We start from the raw sequence: 23468 nt of genomic DNA, 5'->3' as shown, positions 1-23468 counted from the left end.
CTATTTCTATTTCCCAAGCAAAAGTGAACAGAATATTCTGTCATATATGCTCCCCCAATGCCAAAGCACAAGAACATAACTGAGGTAAGATAATGGAAGATTTGGGTGTGTGGGAATCTCAGGAATCACACACATCCCCCTAGCCTGAGTAGGTGTCAGATGCATCAGCCAACAGACTACTCTCAGAGGTCACCTGTCCAAAGAGGGCCATAGCCCAGGAGCTGCAGCTGAGGCTCTAGCATGGCAAGGAGACAAACCTGGCAGTGGGGTTAGTGCAGGAGTGACCTGCTAAAGGTTAACTATCTTTAAGGCTTAGAGTCATCTTGTCTGGGAGTAAACAGGAAGAGAAGATCAAGAACAATTTCTTCTAGAATGGCCTTTGAAGTCAGAGACTCCGGTTCAGAACAGACTGGTTTCTCTCGGATGAGTGAGCAGCAAGAAAATTAAATGAATTCCAATTTACCAAAAACAAGGGGAGATCTGGAGTTCTAAAATCCAGGGTGACCAAAAATTGAAGGAATATCTAAAGGATTGTGTAAAATCTCTAAATGAATCTCAACTGAAACGTTCTGGGGATGTTCTCCTTGTATCTCTTCCCCCATCTCCAAACCTCCCCTCTCATTGTGATTTTCTGAGCATCTCCAAGTGCTTTTCTAGATCCCAAAGTCCTAGGCACAAGTAGTTTCTTCTAGGAAAGGGCATAAAGAGCCTGGTTCAGGATTATCAGAAGGGACTCTATTCCCAGACCAAGCCCAGAGTCAGGCACAGCTTCCAGGATTTTGAATGCTGAGTCAATTCTACCACTCTCCCCTTGCTTTCCCAAAGGCCTGACCCTGGGTCTCCCAGATCTCCCTATTTGCCCCTATTTTGCCTTTGAAAGATAAAATTCAACTCCTCAACCCTTCCCACAATGACTGACTGCATGAGAGCATCCAAGTCAGAGAAAGACTGAGCACAGAGGGGCATAATTCTTAAATGCTGCAATTATGGCATCTAAAATACCAAGCTTGTGCAATGCTCACCTTCCAGGGTCTCACTCAGTGGTACCACTGCACCTTTGTTTCGTCTCCTTGCCTGTACTTCCCTGACCTTTCTTTCTTGACAGGGACTTTTCTAAGTAATATGTATACTCCCACTGAAACCAGGGTGCAGCAAGGGTGAGGTTAACAATAGTTTCTTCTCTGCTTACCTGGCTGCCAAAGAGGAGGACTTCTGGACCACAAATTTTTCCTGTTACTACAAACAACACGTTCTGCCCTAGGGCACAGAGACCATTTAAGAATCAAAACTGCTTCTTCTTTGGACAGCCAAGCTCCATAAATTTAAAGCAGCTGCTTTAGAAGCTGTTGTTTGCATAAGAAAGGTGATCGTCCCATAACCATTGTGAGTCACAAATTTTTACATAAATTAAAAAAGCAGCTCCTACATCTACCTTTTTGATTTGGGAGATGAGAGTGATGATCCATCGTTCTGTGTTCCCTCTTTGAAAGAGAATATCAAGAATATCCAGTCTTGGAACACCTGGGTAGCTAAGTTAGTTAAGTATCTGACTTTGACTCAGGTCACGATCTCACAGTGTGAGAGTTTGAGCCCTGCATTGAACTCTCTGCTGTCAGCACAGAGCCCGCTTCGGATCCTCGCTGTTCCTCCCCTCCGTTGCCCCTCCCCTACTCTCTCTCTTTCAAAAATAAACAAACATTTTTTAAAAAGAATATCCAGTCTTAAAACGTGGTTCTAAAAACAGCAGTTTCAGGGTTTCAGCCAGGTCTTTTGGTAGCCATTGGTTGGCAATTGAGTACCAGATACTCTGTTGCTTGAAAAAGATAGTAAGATCCATGGCCTCGTTTTTCTGTTCATCAGGATGTGTGTGCATGTGTGTACATACATGTGTGTGTGCAGGTGCATGCATACCATTATTTTCCTGCTGAATGACTGAGAAGACTGGGGAGGAAATATACACCTCATGCTGATGAGCAGTCTTAAAGGGGAGGCAACTTGGCACAGAAACACCACCTAGGACCGGTTCCATGTGTGCAGAGACCCAAACCCCTCTTGAATGGCATGCCAGTGGTAAAGACCTCTGGACCACAGATTGCTTCTATCGTTCTCCTCTAGATTACAGAGGATCTTTTCCTTAAGTACAATCCCTATGGCTACCTGAATAATTCACTTTGGGGGAAACAACTTGTAGATTATTATATGTCAGGATATATACTAGTGCAGAGAAAGTAGATCTGCTGCTGATGGCAGGAAGTAGGGCACCTGAGGATACCTGTTCTAAAGGGGGGGATTTATACTATGGAGGATTTAAGAAAGGTATGAACCTGAAGACAGACAACCATAGTCAGGAATTGGGTTGTGCCCATGAAGGCCCCACTGGTAACGGATTTTCCTTTGTTTGTGTTACATCCCTTGAACCATGAGAATAGGCATAGCCTGTGTACAGGTGAAAATTTTTGTTTCCCTTGTCAAACAATCCTTCTCAACTATCATAACATTCTAAAGTTTCAAACATCCATACACCCCTTTACTGTGGTATTACTAGGAATAAATGAATGGCACAGAAGTGCAGCCCCCCCACTTCTATTCCTCAGCTGAGCCATGAACCATGACAGCAGCATCTTCTCAGTTGAGCATTATGCTTCAGACCACCTGGGTTCGAATCCCTGGTCTGTCTTTTACTAATGATGCAATCATGCCCAAGTTGGTTAATGTTTCTGTGCCTTCCTTTTCTTATTAAGAAAGATAATTACACTAATTACAGTATAAATTTATACTAATAACTGGGTTAATTTAAAAAATAATTATATTAACCTCACAGGGATTTTGTGACAATGAAATTTGATGATGCATGTAAATAGTGTCTACTACAAGAAAATGCTCATTAGATGCTTATGATTATGATTAGTATAGCTGACGCTTGAACAATGTGGACGTTAGCAGCACCAACGCCCTGCTCAATCAAAAGTATGCATGTAACTTTGACTTCCCCAAAACTTAACTATTAATAACCTACTGTTGATTGAAAGCTTGACCGATATGCGTTTTGTATGTTACAAGCATTATACTGTATTCTTACAATAAAGTAAGCTGGAGAAAAGAAAATGTTATTAAGAAACTCATAAGCATCAACTGATGAATGGATAAAGAAATTGTGGTTTATATACACAATGGAGTACTACATGGCAATGAGAAAGAACGAAATATGGCCCTTTGTAGCAACGTGGATGGAACTGGAGAGTGTGATGCTAAGTGAAATAAGCCATACAGAGAAAGACAGATACCATATGGTTTCACTCTTATGTGGATCCTGAGAAACTTAACAGAAACCCATGGAGGAGGGGAAGGAAAAAAAAAAAAGAGGTTAGAGTGGGAGAGAGCCAAAGCATAAGAGACTCTTAAAAACTGAGAACTGAGGGTTGATGGGGGGTGGGAGGGAGGGGAGGGTGGGTGATGGGTATTGAGGAGGGCACCTTTTGGGATGAGCACTGGGTGTTGTATGGAAACCAATTTGACAATAAATTTCATATATTGAAAAAAAAAAAGAAACTCATAAGGAAGACAAAATACATTTATAGTACTATAGGAATACTTATTTTAAAAAGTCTGCATATAAGTGCAGTTCAAACCTATGTTGTTCAAGGGTCAACTATACAGCCAAAGAATTCCAGGAAGTGGCTAAGATGTAGTTGAATAAGAGTTCCGATGGAGGTGAAGCGAACGTGGAACATCAGCTACTACATTTAACTGGCATAGAAGTGAATATGATAACACAAATCCCTTTTACTCTCAAATAAACTTGCAGTAGAAGCCCTCTGAAGGGGCATTTACAAGGAGCACAGACTCAAAGCCCAGAGAGATGTTTGAATCTCTCCTGGATCAAGCCACTGAAGGGGTCAGGCCTGAGGCAGAGGGGCAGCGGAGAGTGAGAGAAAGCCTCTGAGACCTGGATTAGACACTGCCTATGATTTCAAAGCGACTGATGACAATCCTTTTTTCTCTCCTGAAAATAACATTTTTTTTTTAAATTTAAATTTTAGTTTATCAGCATACAGTGCAATATTGGTTTCAGGAGTATAATTCGGTGATTCATCACTTACATAAAACACTCAGTGCTCATCACAAGTGCCCTCCTAACACCCATCACCAATAGCCCTGGGGTGAGTTTTTGGTCTTACAAATAGTTGCAGATATCGACATGTTCAATTTCTGACCACTTACCTGAGAGAGAAAAAAAATTCCCTGTGTAGTTATTGAGGTTAGAGAAAAGGTAGAGGAGGCAGAGGAGAGGGCCACACAGCATAGCACTGGAGAAAGTAATGGCTGATGGTTTTGACAGTAAAATATTATTATGGACATTTAGATGTCTCAAGAAGTGCTCTGATAATTTGTTAATTTGAGGAGAAAGAGAGAAGAGATATTACATTGACTTGGAGGAGAATATATAAGGCTTAGAGTTGACATCGCAGGCTTAAGCTTAGCTTTCTTTATCTTATTTTTTTGTTATTTTTTTTCATCATGGTAAGTGTACTCTTCAATCCTATTCACCTATTTCACCCATCCCTCCACCCGCCTCCTCTCTGGCAACCATCAGTTGGTTCTCTATAGTTAAGAGTCTGTTTCTTGGTTTCTCTTTTTCCTTTGCATGTTTGTTTCTTAAATTCCATATGAGTGAGATCATATGGTATTTGTCTTTTTCTGACTTCTTTTGCTTAGCATTATATTCTATCCATGTCATCACAAATGACAAGATTCCATTCTCTTTTATGGCTGAATAATATGCCATTGTATACATGTGTATGTTATGTGTGTGTGTGTGTGTGTGTGTGTGTGTGTATACACCACATCCTCCTTATCCATTCATCAATTGATGCATGCTTAGGCTGCTTGCTTACCTTGGCTATTGTAAATAATGCTGCAATAAACATAGGGGTATGTATATCCTTTTGAATTAGCGTTTTTGTATTTTTTGGGTAAATACCCAGTAGTGCAATTACTGGATCATAGGGTATTTAAAATTTTGAGGAACCTCCATATGTTGTCTTCCACAGTGGCTGCACCAGTTTGCAAGAGGGTTCCTTTTTCTCCACATCCTCACAAACACTTGTTGTTACTTGTGTTTTTTATTTTTACCATTCTAACAGATGTAAGATGATTATCTCTTTGCAGTTTTCATTTGCATTTCCCTGATGATGGATGATGCTCAGCATCTTTTCATGTGTCCACTGGCCATCTGTATATCTTCTTTGGACAAATGTCTGTTCATGTCTTCTGCCCATTTTTTAAATGGATTATTCATTTTGGGGGTATTGACTTGTATCAGTTCTTTATTTATTTTGGATACCAATCCTTTAGCAGATATGCCGTTTGCAAATATCTTCTCCCATTCAGTAGGTTGCCTTTTAGTTTTGTGGATTATTTCCTTCACTGTGCAGAAGCTTCTTATCTTGATGTAGTTACAATAGTTTATTTTTGCTTTTATCTCCCTTTCTCAGGAGACATACCTACAAAAATGTTGCTATGGCCAATGTCCGAGAAATAACTGCCTGTGCTCTCTTCACGGATTTTTATGGTTTCAGGTCTCACATTTAGGTCTTTAATCCATTTTGAGTTTATTTTTGTGTATGGTGTAAGAAAGTGGTCTAGTTTCATTATTTTCCATGGGACTTTCCAGTTTTCTCAACACCATTTGTTGAAGAGACTATTTTTATTCATTGTATATTCATTCCTCCTTTGTCAAAGATTAACTGACCATATAATTATGGGTTTATTTATGGATTTTCTATTGTTCCATTGATCTATATAAGTATTTTTATGTCAGTACTATACTGTTTTAATTACTACCACTTTGTAATATAACTTGAAGTCTAAAATTGTGATCCCTCCAGTTTTGTTTTGTTTTTTTCAAGACTGCTTTGGCTACTTGAGGTCTTTTATGGTTCCATACAAATTTTAGGACTGTTTATTCTAGTTCTGTGAAAAATGTTGTTGATATTTTGATAGGAAGTGCATTAAATCTGCAGATTGCTTTGGTTAGTACAGACATTTTAACACTATTTGTTCTTCCGACCCATGAGCATGGAATGTTTTTCCATTTCTTGGCATTGTCATGAATTTCTGTCATCAGTGTTTTATAGTTTCAGAGTATAGGTCTTTCATCTTGTTGGTTAAGTTTATTCCTAGATATATGATTGTTTTGGGTGCAACTGTAAATGGGATTTTCTTAATTTCACTTTCTGCTGCTTCATCAGTAGTGTATAGGAATGCAAGAAATTTCTGTACATTGATTTTTGTATCCTGCAACTTTATTGAATTCATTTATCAGTTCTAGTAAGTAGTTTTTTGGTGGATTCTTTAACATTTTCTATACATAGTATCACATCATATGCAAATAGCGATGGTTTTAGTTCTTCCTTACCAATTTGGATGTCTTTTATTTCTTCATGTTGTCTCATAGCTGCAGCTAGGATTTCTAGTACTAGGTTGAATATAAGTGGTGAAAGTGGACATCCTTGTCTTGTTCATGATCTTAGGGGAAAACATCGGTTTTCACCATTGAGTATGATATTCACTGGGGTTTTTCATATATGGCCTTTATTATGTTGAGGTATGTTCCCTCTAAACCTACTTAGTATAGGGTTTTTATCATGAATGGATGTTGTACTTTGTCAAATGTTTTTTTCTGAAACCATTGAAATAATCATATGGTTTTTATTCTTTCTCTTATTGATGTGACATATCCTGTTGATTGTTTTGCAAATATTAAACCATCCTTGTATCCCGGGAATAAATCCTATTGATCATTCTGTATGATTTTTTTAATGTATTGTTGGATTTGGTTTGCTAATATTTTGTTGAGGATTTTTGCCTCTATATTCATGAGAGATATTGGCCTGTACTCTTTTTCTGTGGTGTCTTTATATGGTTTTGATATCAGGGTGATACTGGCCTCATAGAATGAGTTTGGAAGTTTTCCTTCCTCTTCTATTTTTTTGGGAATAGTTTGAGAACAGGTATTAACTCTTCTTTAAATGTTTGATAGAATTTGGCTGTGAAGCTCTCTGGTCCTGGACTTTTGTTTTTTGGGAAGTTTTTTAAATTACTGATTCAATTTCATTGCTGGTAATTGCTCTGTTCAAATTTTTCTTTCTTCCTGTTTTAGTTTTGTTAGGTTTCTAGGAACTTATCCATTTCTTCTAAGTTGTTCAATTTGTTGGCATATAGGTTTTCATAATCTGTTACAATTGGATTTCTGTAGTGTTGATTATTTCTCCTCTGTCATTGGTGATTTTGCTTATTTGGATCTTGTTTGATGAGTGTGGCTAGAGATTTATCTATTGTGTTGATCTTTTCAAAGAACCAGCTCCTGGTTTCATTGATCTGTTCTATTATTACTATTATTTTTTTAGTTTTGGGTTTTCTTTTTCTTTTTCTAGCTCCTTTAGGTATAAATTATGTTGTTTATTTGAGATTTTTTATTTTTTTAATTTTATTTTTTATTTTTAAAATTTACATCCAAATTAGTTAGCATATAGTGCAACAATGATTTCAGGAGTAGATTCCTTAGGGTCCCTTACCCATTTAGCCCATCCCCCTTCCCACAACCCCTCCCATAACCCTCAGTTTGTTCTCCATATTTATGAGTCTCTTCTGCTTTGTCCCCCTCCCTGTTTTTATATTATTTTTGTTTCCTTTCCCTTATATCCATCTTTTTTTCTCTTAAAGTCCTCATATGAGAGAAGTCTTATGATTTTTGTTTTTCTCTGACTGACCAATTTCACTTAGCATAATACCCTCCAGTTCCATCCACGTAGTTGCAAATGGCAAGATTTCATTCTTTTTCATTGCCGAGTAATACTCCATTGTATATATATACCACATCTTCTTTATCCATTCATCCATTGATAGACATGTGGGCTCTTTTCATACTTTGGCTATTGTTGATAGTGCTGCTATAAACATGAGGGGTGCATATGTCCCTTCAAAATAGCACATCTGTATCCCTTGGATAAATGCCTAGTAGTGCAATTGCTGGGTCGTAGGGTAGTTATATTTTTAGTTTTTTTGAGGAAACTCCATACTGTTTTCCAGAGTGGCTGCACCAGCTTGCATTCCCACCAGCAGTGTGAAAGGGATCCTCTTTCTCCCCATCCTTGCCAACATCTGTTGTTGTCTGAGTTGTTAATGTTAGCCATTCTGACAGGTGTAAGGTAGTATCTCATTGTGGTTTTGCCTTGTATTTCCCTGATGAGTAGTGATGAACATTTTTTCATGTGTCAGTTGGCCATCTGGATGTCTTCTTTGGAGAAGTGTCTATTCATGTATTTTGCCCATTTCTTCACTGGATTGTTTGTTTTTTGGGTGTTGAGTTTGATAAGTTCTTTATAGATTTTGGATACTAACCCTTTATCTGATATGTCATTTGCAAATATCTTCTCCCATTCTGTCGGTTGCCTTTTAGTTTTGCTGATTGTTTCCTTCGCTGTGCAGAAGAGTTTTATTTTCATGAGGTCCCAGTAGTTCATGTTTGCTTTGGTTTCCCTTGCTTCCAGAGATGTGTTGAGTAAGAAGTTGCTGCGGCCAAGATCAAAGAGATTTTTGCCTGCTTTATCCTTGAGGATTTTGATGTCTTCCTGTCTTACATTTAGGTCTTTCATCCATTTTGAGTTTATTTTTGTGTATGGTGTAAGAAAGTGGTCCAAGTTCATTCTTCTGCATGTCGCTGTCCAGTTTTCCCAGCACCACTTGCTGAAGAGACTGTCTTGATTCCATTGGATATTCTTTCCTGCTTTATCAAAGATTAGTTAGCCATACATTTGTGGGTCCATTTCTGGGTTCTCTATTCTGTTCCATTGATCTGAGTATCTGTTCTTGTGCCAGTACCATACTGTGTTGGTGATTACAGCTTTGTAATACAGCTTGAAGTCTGGGATTGTGATGCCTCCTGCTCTGGTTTTCTTTTTCAAGATCGCTTTGGCTATTTGGGGTCTTTTCTGGTTCCATACAAATTTTAGGATTATTTATTCTAGTTCTGTGAAGAATGCTGGTGTTACTTTGATAGGGATTGCATTGAATATGTAGATTGCTTTGGGTAGTATCGACATTTTAACAACATTTGTTCTCCCTATCCAGGAGCATGGAATCTTTTTCCATTTTTTTGTGTCTTCTTCAATTTCTTTCATAAGCTTTCTATAGTTTTCAGTGTATAGATTTTTCACCTCTTTGGTTAGATTTATTCTTAGGTATTTTATGGTCTTTTGTGCAACTGTAAATGGGATCTATTCCTTGGTTTCTCTTTCTGTCGCTTCATTGTTGGTGTATAGGAATGCACCCGATTTCTGTGTGTTGATTTTATATCCTGCAACTTTGCTGAATTCATGAATCAGTTCTAGCAGTTTTTTGGTGGAATCTTTTGGGTTTTCCCTGTAAAGTATCATGTCATCTGCGAAGAGTGAAAGTTTGACCTCCTCCTGGCCAATTTGGATGCCTTTTATTTCTTTGTGTTGTCTGATTGCAGAGGCTAAGACTTCCAATACTATGTTGAATAACAGTGGTGAGAGTGGACATCCCTGTCTTGTTCCTGATCTTAGGGGGAAAGCTCTCAGTTTTTCCCCATTGAGGATGATATTAGCATTGGGTCATTCATATATGGCTTTTCTCGAGGTATGCTCCTTCTATCCCTACTTTCTTGAGGGTTTTTATCAAGAAAGGATGCTATATTCTGTCAAATGCTTTCCCTGCATCTATTGAGAGGATCATATGGTTCCTGTCCTTTCTTTTATTGATGTGATGAATCACGTCCTTTTGCGGATATTGAACCAGCCCTGCATCCCAGGTATAAATCCCGCTTGGTCATGGTGAATAATTTTTTAATGTTTTGTTGGATCCGAGATTTTTTATTTTTATTTTTTTTTGCTTCTTGAGGTAGGCTTGTCTTCCTATAAACTTCCTTCTTAGAACTACTTTTGTTGTATCCCCCAGATTTTGGACCATTGATTTTACTTGTTTCCATGTAACTTTTGATTTCTTGGTTAACCCATTCGTTGTTTAGTAGCATGTTATTTAACCTCCGTGTATTTGTGCTCTTTCCAGATTTTTTTCTTGTGGTTAATTTCTAGTTTCAGAGCATTGTGGTCAGAAAAGATGCATAGTATGACTTTGATTTTCTTGAATTTGTTAAGGCTTGTTTTGTGACCTAATATGTGATCTATTCTGGAGAATGTTCTGTGTGCACTTGGAAAGAATGTGTATTCTGTTGTTTTAGGATGAAATGTTCTTAATATATCTATTAAATCTATCTGGTCCAGTGTGTCATTCAAAGCCACTGTTTCCTTGTCGATTTCCTGTTTGTATGATCTGTCCATCAATGTAAGTGCAGTGTTCAAGTCTCCTACTATTATTATATTATTATCTATTATTTCGCTTGTTTGTTAGTAACTGTTTTTATGTATTGGGGTGCTTTCATGTTGGGTGCATAAATATTTATAATTGTTATATTCTCTTGTTGGATTGTCCCTTTCATTATTATACAGTGTCCTTCTTTGTCTCTTGTTACAGTCTTTGTTTTAATGTTTATTTTGTCTGATAAAAGTATTGCTACTCTGGCTTTCTCTTGACATCCATTTGTATGAAAAATGTTTCTCCAACCCCTCACTTCCAATATGCAGGTGCCTGTAGGTCTGAAATAAATCTCTTGTAAGCAGCCTATAGACAGGTCTTGTTTTTTGTTTTGTTTTGTTTTGTTTTGATCCATTCTGTCACCCTATGTCTTTTGGTTGGACCATTTGGTCCATTAACATTCAAACTAATTACTGATAGGTATGTATTTAGTGCTATTTAGTTACTTGTTCAGTGTTTTTTTTTTTTCTATAGATTTTCTCTAATCCTTTCTCCCTTGCTCTCTTCTCATGATAAGTTGACTTTTTTAGTGATACACTTGGATTCCTTTCTCTTTAGTCTTATGTATCTATTAGTGGTTTTTGATTTGTGGTTACCATTAGGTGTGTACTTAAGCTCTTCTGCATATAGCAGTTTATATTAAGTTGATGGTTACTTAACCGTCTGTACTCTTAACCCATTCTGTACTCTTCTCCCTCCCACATTTTAAATATATGTCCTATATCTATAGATATTTACTTCCTTTTATTTTATGAATCTCTTGACTGATTTTTAGAGAAGTACTTGTTTTCACTGATTTTGTGTCTCTACTTTTCATACTCTCACTTACGGTCTTTCCTTTCCACTCAAAGAGTCTCTTTTAATATTTCTTGTAGGGCTGGTTTATTGGTCATGAACTCTAATAGTTATTGTCTGAGAAACTCTATATTTCTTTCTACTCTGAATGATAACCTTGCTGGATAGAGTATTCTTGGCTGCAGATTTTTCTCTCTCGGTGCTTTTGAATATATTATGCCACTCCCTTTGGCCTGAAAACTGTCTGCTGAAAAATCTACTGATAGCCTAATGGGGTTTTCCCATATGTAACTACTTCTTTTCTCTTGCTGCTTTAAAAATGTTTTTCTTTACCATTACTTTCTGCTATTTTAATTATTATATGTCTTGGTGTAGACCTCCTTGACTTGAATTTCTGGGGGAATCTCCGTGCCTCTTATTTCCTTTCCCAGATTAGAGAAGTTTTCAGCTATTATTTCTTCAAATAAATTTTCTATTCCCTTTTCTCTCTCTTCTTCTTCTGAGATCCCTATAATGTGAATGTTACTATGTTTGATAGAATCACTGAGTTCCCTAAGAGTATTCTCAATTTGCATAATTTTCTTTCCTCTTCTTTGCTCAGCTTAGTTATTTTCCATTACTCTGTCTTAGAGATCATTAATTTGTTCCTCTGCTTCATTTAGTCTACTATTTACTCCATCAAGTGTATTATTTATTCATTTATTTTGAGAGAGAGAGAGAGAGAGCATAAGCAGGGGAGGGGGCAGAGAGAGAGGGAGAAAGAATCCTGCTTGGGGATTGCTTTTGGTGGTGACCATGGTGGCAAAGCATAAGCAGCAAAAGGAGAACCTAGGATAGCTTTCCTGAAGCGGGGCTTGAACTCACAAACTGTGAGATCATGACCTAAGCCCAAACCAAGAGTGGGATGCTTAACCGACTGAGTCACCCAAGTGCCCCCTTTATAAAAAATTTTTTGTTAAGTTTATTTGTTTATGTTGAGAGAGAGAGAGAGAGGGAGCCTCAAGCGTATTTTAAATTTCATTTATTGTGTTCTTGATCTCTGATTGGTTCTTTTTTATATCTGTGTTAAGGGTCTCACAGATGTCTTCCACTCTTCTCCAGTCGAGTATCTTTATAACCATTATTTTAAATTCTCTTATCGGGCATATTACTTATGTCCATTTCGCTTAGGTCTCTCGCTGTGGTTTGCTCCTATTCTTTCATTTGGGACATATTTCTCTGTCTCATTTTGTCTAACTTTCTGTGTCTGTTTCTGTGTGTTAGGAAAGTCAGCCACTTCTCTTGCTCTTAACAATAACAGCCTTATAAAGAAGTCCTGTAGTGCCCTGCAATGCAGTGTCCCATGTTCCTCAGGGCCTGGCGCTTCAGGGAGTGTCTCCTATGTGTGTTGCATGTGCTCTGCTTTTGAGTTTTGCCTCTTTTTCCTACAGTACCATTGTCTACAGAGGCTCTCTTTGTCTATTGGTCCCCAGCAGGGGTGGGGTGCATTTTAGCAAGGTGTGTGGTGGTCTGCTTACAAAATGAGACCTGCCCCTGCCGCTGCCAGAATTAAGGTCCCGCAATACACACAGGTTAGATGTGGTACTGGCAGGGTTTGCATGAAAAGGGCCCACAGCACCAAGACTGAGGCAGGTGTGACTGGGAAGGGCAGATCTGCTGAAGCAAGCACTGCTTGACGTAAGCAAGTTAGGTAGTGAGTGTCCTAGCCCTGCTGGTTCCTGCGGGTGGCTGTGTGTTTGTGCTGAGCAGCAGGGGAGGGAAATGATGCTGCTAGCTCCTTTCTTCCTGGAGGGGTCTCTCCAGGTCCCGCTCTGAGATGAGCAAACACTCTCCCTCTCATCTTCTCCCAGCATTTTCCCAAGTCCTGGTGCTACAGCGTATCTGCACAGGCTGTTTGTCATGCTGTCTCTTTAAGGATAGGGATTCCATTTCCTAAAACCCTCTGGGATCTCCCAGAGCCAAGCCCACCAATTTTTAAGATTCCAAGCTTTAAGTCCTGCTGGTTATAAAAACTCATGAAATTCAGCCCCTCTTGCTTTCAAAGGCAAATGTCCTCCCTGCTCATGGGCTCTTCAGTGTGAACGTCTGTCTTTTGCCCTTCTCTGTGCCACCAGCTCCCTCCCCACCGTGTATGGTCATGATCCATTTCACTCCCAGACTGCATCTTTGCCCTTCTTACCTTCTTTGATGTGGCCTAATTTTAGTTTTGGAGTTTGTTCTGCCAGTCTTCGGATCATTTTTCTGAGTGATTTATGCTGATGAGAGTGTTATCTAGTTGTATCTGTGGGACAAGGCAAGCTTATGGTCCTTCTACTCTGCCATTTTCCCAGCCAACCTCTTAAGCTTAGCTTTCTTGACATCGCCTAGGCACTGAGGTCCTGCACACAGGTCCTGAGGCTTCTGAGCCTGGGAGAAAGAATAAAAAAGAATAAAATTTATTTTACTTTTGGCTCCTGCAATAGCCAACTTTATTGCCCATGGGTGAATTGGTATTTGTTTCACATGGAGAGCAGAACAAAGTCAGGAGATAATACTCAAAGATTGACATTCAAAATGAGATTATGTAGAAGACAACAGTTTTAGAAGCCAGATAATTGTTCTGGAAAGAAAGGAAAAGAAAAGGGATTTGTAAATTCTCTTTAGCTCCTCCTTTAACAATTCAACAACTAAAACTGGAGAACTCAGCAAAAATTCCTTCATGGTACAGAATGACTGTCCTATAAGACTGTGATGTCGAGGTCTACTCTGTCATAGAAGGGTATGCATGATTTAGAGGAAGTAAAAATAAATGGCCTCCCTTTTCCAGCTTTCACATTTTGCTACCAGATGTGCTTTGTTAGATCTGCATGGCACAGTAGTTTTATAACAATAAAATTTTTAAAGTAAGAAATACAAGAAGAATTCACATAAATATCCAGATTTCTAGATATTTTACAGCACACGTGTGGTATTTTTAAGCATCAAGGATTTGTCAATACTGAACCCGAAATACCCCATGGCTACAATCCACCAGAACTCAATACCTGCTGTCCTTTCCAACTAGGGTCACCCGGTTTCTTACAGCCTCCACTACTCTATATTTTCTCCCAGATACAACTAATTAAATCTAATTACATTATTTGTTGGCATTTGAGCTTGGGTCTGACCTAAGAGATGATATCAGACATGTATAGCAGAAAGGAGTATAGTGAGAGTGGAAGGTACAAGAGTGAGTTTTTGAGGCATAATTCCTAACTTCAAACTCCACTCCTCATTTAGTAGATGTGTGGCTTCTGTGCCCTATTTCTTCATCTATAAACAGGAAAATACTATCTTAGGACTGTGGTAATAGTTACACGAGATAATATACCCCTAAAGAGCTTGCTACAGCGACTGGTACGTCAGAATTTCTCCACAGATGTTAGCTGTCCTTAATGACATCATTTCCATACTCATATCTACATCATCTGAACACATTTGGTTACTCGCCTTCTCTTTCCCTGTCACTCGAAATTCCTTGGTAATGGTGCCTAGCCAAAGTTCAAATCCTCCTTCTCAGGCATCGGCCCTGTACCCCTGGAAACATGAAATTTTCAGTATTTTGTGGCAAGGATCAAAGGCAGACACTCTGCCCTGCTGCCTGTCTCAGGATTTTAGCTGAGGTCCCAGGAAAGTCTGCTATAACAGCTGGTGTTCTAGATCTAAGACAGAACCCAAACCTAAGTGCTATAGACCTTCTTTCTGTTTCTAGATGAGAATCTACATCCTTTAACAAAATACTACATGTCTGAGTTGTGAGTTTATAAGCTATCTTCATATTCCCCTCTTCTCTAACCCTTTCTGACAGAGGCTTGGGGCCTTACAAACCTGGTCACTACCTACCTATGTACATACAGGTGACTCTGATTGTATCTAATCTCACCTAGCAGTCACATCCAGAGTATCAGTAATTTTCCTTTTACAAGGAGATAACCTGTATTCCATCACAAATTAGAATAAGACAAATCAAAACCAAAAGCAAATGAAGCTATCATGGCATAGAAAAATCACAGAATAGAAGATTAAGAAGAAAAGAGCAAATGAAGAAAGAAGTCTGACTCAGTCTTACTCTGCTCAAAAGAATATTCTGTCTTTGAAGCCAAATCTCTTGGAACCACTGAAAAGCACTTTCAGAAATTAATTATGCAGCATCATTTCTCAACCAAATACGTTTTAGTTTTTAACCAAGTGCGTTATTTTTAAACACATTTATTTAAACTTCTATAAAAATTTTAAATCATAATGTAACATATGCCTGCTATAAAATTTTAAATAATACAGGAATGTAAAGGGGTGCTTGGGTGGCTCAGTTGGCTAAGCATCTGACTCTTGATTTCCACTCAGGTCAGGATCGCATGGTTCATGAGATCGAGCACCACATCAGGCTCTGTGCTATCAGCACAGAGCCTGCTTGGAATTCTCTCTCTCCCTCTTGCTCTCTACCCCTCCCCCTGCTCGTGCACATGCACACTCTCTCTCTTTAAATAAAGTTTTAAAGAAAATACAGGAATATAAAAAGAAGTTGATGATCTTGCCATCCTCCAAAGCTCCCTCAAACCACATATTTTCAAGGTAATCAGTTTACAGTTACCAGTTTGTGTGATTACAGCAGTTGGAGTTAAAGTCCTAAGATGACAACCAGAACAGGGAGCCTCCTCCACCAGCCCAATGGAGACTCCAGTAGACATGGTCCCTCTGACACACTTTGTCTGGTATGCACCCTCCCTCCCCCTGCTGGGTAATGTTGTGATTGCCACAGAATGAGGCTGCTCTTGCTGGTTCCTTTCGACAGAGAAGCAGAGGCTCTGCCTCAATGCTCTCATTCATGCAGCAAATATCTACTAATCCTACCTCTGAGTACCAGGCACTGTCCTAGGAGCTGGGAAAACAATGACAAATATGATAGTCATGGTTCCCACTCTCAAGAAATGAATATGCAAGTAAGTAAAAGAATAATTATGAAGTGTGTTTATGTGCTATGAACAAACCAAAGAGAATACTGGAACATAAATACAAAAATCATAGGTGGTCACAGATGAGCTCTGGGGACGGCAACATTAAGAGAGAGAAGGATGGTGGCACTTGGGTGGGTCAGTCAACTGAGCTTTCAACTTCGGCTCAGGTCATGATCTGGCAGTTCGTGGGTTTGAGCCCCGCATCGGGCTCACAGCTGTCAGTGCAGAGCCTGCTTGGGATCCCCTGCCCCCTCGCTCCCTGCCCCTCCCCTGCTCATTCTCTCTCCCTCTCTCTCTCTCTCTCAAAAATTAATAGGGGAAAATGGAAGCATCTGAGCTATACTTTGGGTAGATTGTAGGTGATCTACTAGAATGGAGAAAAGGGTGGATATCAATGACTCTCAGGTATCCGGTATGTGCAACTGAGTGTAAGTGTCATCACTCACAGGGAGAAATCCCCTCGCTGAGGAATTCTGTCATTGTGGCATGAAGAAGGGAGGTAATTCAACTTTGTACATATTATATTTGAAAGTAAAGTGAGACATTCAAGTAAAAATGGCAAGTAGACAGTAGCTATGTGATCATGTAGCTCAGGAGAGAAGACTGGGATGTAAAATTAAGATGGCAGGATATGGGAGAAGGCGGTAGGTGTGATGGTTAATTTTAGTGTCAGCTAGGCTGGGCTAAGGGGTACCCAGATAGCTGGTAAAACATTCTGTCTGGGTGCATCTGTGAGGATGTTTCCAGAAGAAAGTAGCATTTGAATCAGTAGACTGAGTAAAGAAGATCACCTTCACAAATGAGGGTAGACACCATCCAATCCATTGAAGGCCTGAATAGAACAAAAATGCAGATGGGCAAATTTGCTCTCCTGGCTTAAGCCAGTACAGCCATCGAAGATCCTGGTTCTCAGGCCTTTGGACTCAGATTGAATTGCACCACTGGCCGGGTTCTCCAGCTTGCAGATGACTAATTGTGGGACTTCTTGGCCTCCATGATCACATGAACCAATTCCTATAATAAATAAATAATTATATATTTTTAAAGTTATAAATATGGCTTCCATATAAATATAACATATACATACACATCTGTATTAATCTCCTTACTAGATCTGCTTCTCTGACTAATAAAGATTTTGGTACTGGGGTATCTGGGTGGCTTGGTCGATTAAGCATCTGACTTTGGCTCAGGTCATGATCTCACGGTTCGTGGGTTCAAGCCCCATGTTGGGCTCTGTGCTGACAGCTTGGAGCCTGGAGCCTGCTTCGGATTCTGTGTCTCCCTCTTTCTCTGTCCGTCTCCCACTTGCACTCTGTTTCTCTCTATCTCAAAAATAAACATTAAAAATTTTTTTAGTAAAAAAAAAGATTTTGGTACTGACGGTGATTCTAAAGGAGCAGAACTGTAAAGATGAGTATTCTGAATTAGTTCTGGGGTTTCTGAAATCGGCTCTCTAATCCGGTGAGATTTAAAAAAAAAAATGTTTTTAATGTTTATTTATTTTTGAGAGAGAGAGAGCACAAACAGGGTAGAGGCAGAGAGAGAAGGAGACAGAATCTGACAGGCTCCAGGCTCCAAGCTGTCTGCACAGAGCCCGATGCGGGGCTCGAACCCATGAACTGTGAGATCATGACCTGAGCCAAAGTCAGACGCTTAACCAACTGAGTCACCCAGGTGCCCCTCTAATCTGATTAGATTTAAAGACACTAAGGACTCTATTTCCAGTAGTAAAGAGTGCAAAGATAGTTGATTGCATAATCTGGCAATAAAGATAAGCAAAATATCTCCACTGGGCACTCATTAATTACTTACAAGAAACAAGACTAAAATGGCTATGTGTACTTTCAAACATTTTCAGAAAACTAACAAATAGGATAAGATTGGCTAGTTGCTCCCAAGATCACTAGACAACGTGGGGAAAGAAAAGGATGAGTTCAGAGATTTGAATGTCCAGGTCCTGGGCCACATAAATGACTGAGAACTTCATGTGTGCCCCAAAGGAGACCTTTTATGTCCTCTAGCTGCAGGGCTGAAATTGCTGAAAATCAAATGCAGACCCTCATCCTACAAGTGGCTGCATTACGATGTAACTTGAACTCCTGGTCTTTCAAAGGCTCTACTGTTACAAAGAGGTCATTAATTGAGAAAGAATAAGTTAGAATGATGGAGGTGGGGACATCGAACTGCTAAATTTTGAAGAGTCTTCTCTGCTGGTGGAAGACTCCTCCCTGTCCCCAGGGGAACTGACTTCCCCACCCTCAGCTGAAGTGTTTCACCCAACTGCAGTGGCACTGGCCTCCCCAGACCCAGTGGCAGCAGTATCCTCATGTCCAGTAGTGTCAGCTGTTCCACCCCCATCTGAGGGGATTAACCCTGCATTGACTGAGGAAACTATAATGGCCACCCCTGAGGCAGCTGCCTTACAAGATAATACAGATTCTCCTCAGGATCCACCCCACCACACCCCTTTGCTTCTAGACCTAGAACTAGAATCAAGTCCCAGCAGGCCACTTAAGGTGAGGTGACCCATGTGCTATACTCCAAAAGAAAGAAGTATTTGATTTTTATAATCCATACAAGCAGAAATCTGGGGCACATGTGTGGAAATGGATACTAAGGGTATGGGATAATGATGGAAGGAACATAAAGTTGGATCAGGCTGAAGTTATTGATATGGGCACACTAAACAGAGATTGTGCATTTAATTTTGCAGTTTGGGAGTTAGAAAGGCAGTTAGAGGAAGGGATTCAAAGGCTTAGGGAGATTGGAATGTCAGAGTGCATTGTGATTTAAGACTTACCCACAGGGTTTGGTGGGGGGCGAGGGGGGGGAGATGGGGGGTGCTCAGACGTACGTCTTCTCACCACTACTTTGACAAATAAATTTGTGAGGGGAGCCCCAGCATCCTTGAGGAGCTCTATGATCACCCTTCTCTTATAGGACAGAACTTACAGTAGAAACTGCAGTCACAACTGGAAAACCTAAATGCATTGGGACAAATTGGACCCCAGGGTGGCAGAAGCCAAGTGGTGACACCCCAACACCATCAGCAAGGTGGGCCTGGTTACTGCAAGGGACAAGAGAGCCAAAGCAGCAATCTGATAGTTTGACTTACACAGACTTATAGCTTTGGCTAGTTAATTATAGTGTTCCTACAAGTGAAATAGATAGAAAATCTAATAAATTCTTACTTGTTCTATACAAGCAGGAAAGTTCTACATCGGTGAACAAAAGTCTAACTTGAATCATAAAAACAGGATCAGGGACTCCTCAATCGTTCATTGACTTGAGCAAGTTTACAGACTCAGAATCCTTTGAATGAAGGGGGTGTCTCCTTCTTCTTGAAGTACATTATTGAAAATGTATACTGTCATTATTCCTCCCAGCCTTGCTCAAAGGGACCTACGGCCTTTTACCAGGGTAACTGTGAAGTGGGGAACAGGAAATATTCAGACCTTTCAGGGATTACTAGAAACTGGCTCTGAATTGACACTAATTCCAGGAGACCCAAAACCAGTCAGAGCAGGGGCTCAGGAAGGTCAGGTGATCGATGGAGTTTGAGCTCAGGTCAATTTCACAGTGGGTCCAATGGGTCCCTGAACCTTCCTGTGTTTACTTTTCCAATTTCAGAATGCATACTTGGAATAGACATACTTAGCTGGCAGAATTCCTTATTGATTCCCTGACTATGGAATGAGAGATATTATGGCAAGAAAGGTCAAATAGAAACCATTAGAAATGCCTCTACCTAGGAAAACGGTAAACCTAAAGCAATCCTTAGGAGGGATTTCAGAGGTTAGTGCCACCATCCAGGATATAAGGGATGCAGGGGCAGTGATTCCCACCACATTCCCATTCAACTCACCTAAACACTGGACCATGGGATACCAAGTTACCATGAAACCTGAGCTGCCCAGCATGAACTGGGTATTATCTGATCCACCTGCTGATTTTTAGTCCCATTAAAAATCATCTTAGTCAAGATGGTCTAATAAGGACCAGATTTATCCTCCTGCCTAAAGAAACTCAAAAAATGAATAGAATATAGTACATAGTTTTCAAGGCATTGAATATCAGGTAACGTAGGTCAGTGATTCCTGAAGCATGGAAAATTAAGCGAGGTGAGCCATATGACTATGACTGTACCATCTTACACCTGGAGAATTCGCAGGCTAAGGACGTGTGCCTGAATTGAAGAGGCAAAATTGACAGTCTGGAGAGACCAAGATGGCTAGAGCTCACAGAAAAGGGAACTGGAGAAAAGAGTACAGAGAGAACACAGATCTGGAGAGGATCTCTCTCAAGTATTCAACTGAGTACTGATTGGCACATGTGTGAACAAACTACACAAAGCAGGAAAAAGCACGATAAAAAGCACAGTGCTTATTCCCTAGGGCAGAGTGAAAAATCTCACAGTCAAACACAAAGAAATCCACACCAAGACACATCATAGCCGACCTTTTAAAAACTGCAGACAAAGAGAAAAGTCTTGAAAGCAGCAAGAAAGAAATGACATTTTATCCACAAGGGGAAACAATTCAGTGGTAAGATTTCTCATCAGAAACCACGGAGGCTAGAAGGAAGTACATTTTCCTATTGAAAGAAAAGAATGGGTAGATCCTATATTCAGCAAAAATATACTTCAGGAATGAAAGGGAGACACAAGACATTCTAAGATGAAGAAAACTAGGAGAATATGTTGCCAGTAGACTGACCCTAAAAGAATGACTAAAGGAAGTACTTAGAAAATGCTGTTCTTGGGACATCAAGAACAAAGATAAAACATCGTAAGAGAATGGATAAACACAATAGACTTTCCTTCCTCATTTGAGTTTTCAAAATTACATTTGACAGAGAAAGCAAAAATTATAATATTGTCTGATGTAGTTCTTGATGTATGAAAAGGAAATATTTAAAACAATTAAAAATGGAGGATTATATTATAAAGGGACATAAAAGGACAAAGGGATCCTATACTGCATTCCAACTGGTAAAATGGCAACACCTATAGACAGTGATAAGTTGTCGCAGACTATGGGTCTGGAGTTCTTTCTTATCCAGCAAGAGAGAAGACACAGAATTGAATACGAGAGTGGCTAATGTCCAGGAGACAAGAGCCCCAAACAGGAGTTTTGTCTCCGTAATTATGGACCCACATGGTGAATGTGAAGAAAACAAGATCTTACACACGTGAATGTGGAGAAAACAATCAGACAGTAATCATTAACTTGTGTGTTGTAAGAAGCAAAGAGTCTTGGGGGGAAAGTGGGGTTTGTGATCAATGTACAATAGTATATTGGTATCAGATGAAAAGTAATTTCCTGCAGGTGATATAACAAGTTACTCGTGATCCCATTACAATATCTCACTAGCTAACCTTGGGTGCTTTCGCCCCGTGGTGGCAGCTTTCTGTCCTAAGCTTTTTTCTAACCCATTTATGTAAGTAGAACATATTTCCCCACAATAAGTTATGCATATATAACACCTCGAGCAACCACTAAAGGACCTATACAAAGAGAGTCACTCAAAAACATTATAGATAAATTAAAATGGAGGTTTCAGTTCAAGCCAGTGATGTAGTAGGATCCTGCACTCAACCTCTTCCCACAGACATACAAAATCTATATATGGAGAAAGATCCTCTGAGAGAAACCCAAAACTAGCTAAGCAGCTCCTACATGTTGGATAAAAAAACAAAAAAAACATAACATAACATGAAGGGGAGGAGAAACTGAGACATGTCATAAATGTCCCCTTCTCCCACAACACACAGCAACTTATGATCAGGAGAGAACTCACAAACCCAAGTTTCTCCTTGAAGAGTGAAGGGTTTGAACCACACACCTGGTACCCCAACTTTAAAGACCTGCACCTGAAAGACAGTCCCCAAAACATCTGGTTTTGAAAACCAATAAGGCTTGTGTCCATGAGACCCACAAGGCTGTTTCAACTAAGAAACAGTTCTTAAAAGGCTTGTGCAGACTCACCCACTCCAGAGCCCAGTACAAAGGCAGCCAGTGGAAAAAGTACCAAGACTTTGGGTGAAAGAAGCTTATCTATTTATCTTAAAGCATCCGCCAGAGGGGAAAGCATCTAATTTAACACTCATCTACCCGCCTAATGAAACACTCTCCAAAAACAGAGGCCTACAGGCATCTTCTTTGTGCTCACCCTCTGCCTTGCTCCAGGCCACTGGTATTTCCTGGAAAGGAACTTATACTCTCCTCTGGTGCTCTGATATTTGTGCCTGCTGCCCACCTCTAGGTCTCCTGGTGGTCAGCAAGGCTTACACTTGTGGGTCCCACAGGATTATAGACAATGGAAAAAGACACCTTAACTACCTCCCAGGGCACAGCAGAGAGACAACAGGCTGAGGTGCCCCGTCTTCCTATGAAAGAGACTTATTAGCTTATGTTCATAGCTATGGCCTGAGGAACAGGCTTATTAAACACACATATAGGAAGCAAGCAGCAAAACTTAAAGGCAGCCTACAGAATGGGAGAAGATATTTGCAAACAGCATATTGGATAAAGGGTTAGTATTCAGAATCTATAAAGAACTTATCAAACTCAACACCCAAAAAATGAACAACCTAGTTAAGAAATGGGCAGAAGACATGAACAGGTGGCTAACAGACACATCAAAAGATGCTCAGTATTACTCATCATCAGGGACATATAAATCAAAACCGCAATGAGATACCACCTCACAACTGTCAGAATGGCTAAAATGAACAACACAAGAAACAACAGATGTTGGCAAGGATGCAGAGAAAGGGGAACCCTCTTGAACTACTGGTGGGAATGCAAACTGTTGCAGCCACTCTGGAGAACAGTATAGAGGTTCTTCAAGAAACTAAAAATAGAGGGGTGCCTGGGTGGCTCAGTTGGTTAAACGACCGACTTTGGCTCAGGTCATGATATCTCAGTTTGTGAGTTTGAGCCCCGTGTCGGGCTCTGTGCTGACAGCTCAGAGCCTGGAACCTACTTCGGATTCTATGTCTCCCCCTCTCTCTGCCCCTCCCCTGCTCATGCTCTGTATCTCTCTATCTCTCAATAATAAATAAACGTTAAAAAATTAAAAAAAAAAAAGAAACTAAAAATAGAACTACCCTAAAATCCAGCAATTGCACTATTAGGTATTTACCCAAAGGATACAAAAATACAGATTTGAAGGGGTACATGCACCCCTTCAAATAGTTATAGCAGCATTATAAACAATAGCCAAACTATAGAGAGCCCAAATGTCCACAGAATGATTAATGGGTAAAGAAGATGTGGTATATATATGCAATGGAAT

The 23468-nt window shown here is 39.8% G+C and overlaps 1 protein-coding gene across 1 annotated transcript in view; it reads right to left on the bottom strand.

Annotated features, from left to right (window-relative positions):
- LOC147576877 (prostate and testis expressed protein 13-like) overlaps positions 1–23468 on the bottom strand; it is a 40611-nt gene that overhangs the window by 6536 nt on the left and 10607 nt on the right. Inside the window, exons 2-3 of the transcript XR_015241234.1 lie at positions 16958–17180; positions 13373–13599 (exon numbers count right to left, since the gene is read on the bottom strand). The gene's annotated coding sequence lies outside the window, so the exon portion shown is untranslated. The remainder of the gene's footprint in view (positions 1–13372; positions 13600–16957; positions 17181–23468) is intronic.

Source organism: Puma concolor, chromosome D1, assembly GCF_028749965.1.
Source record: "Puma concolor isolate L17-30 chromosome D1, mPumCon1.1.hap2, whole genome shotgun sequence".
Lineage (NCBI taxonomy): Eukaryota > Metazoa > Chordata > Mammalia > Carnivora > Felidae > Puma > Puma concolor.
Note: the sequence above shows the minus strand (reverse complement) of the source record. Positions and strands in the feature narration are given on the sequence as shown.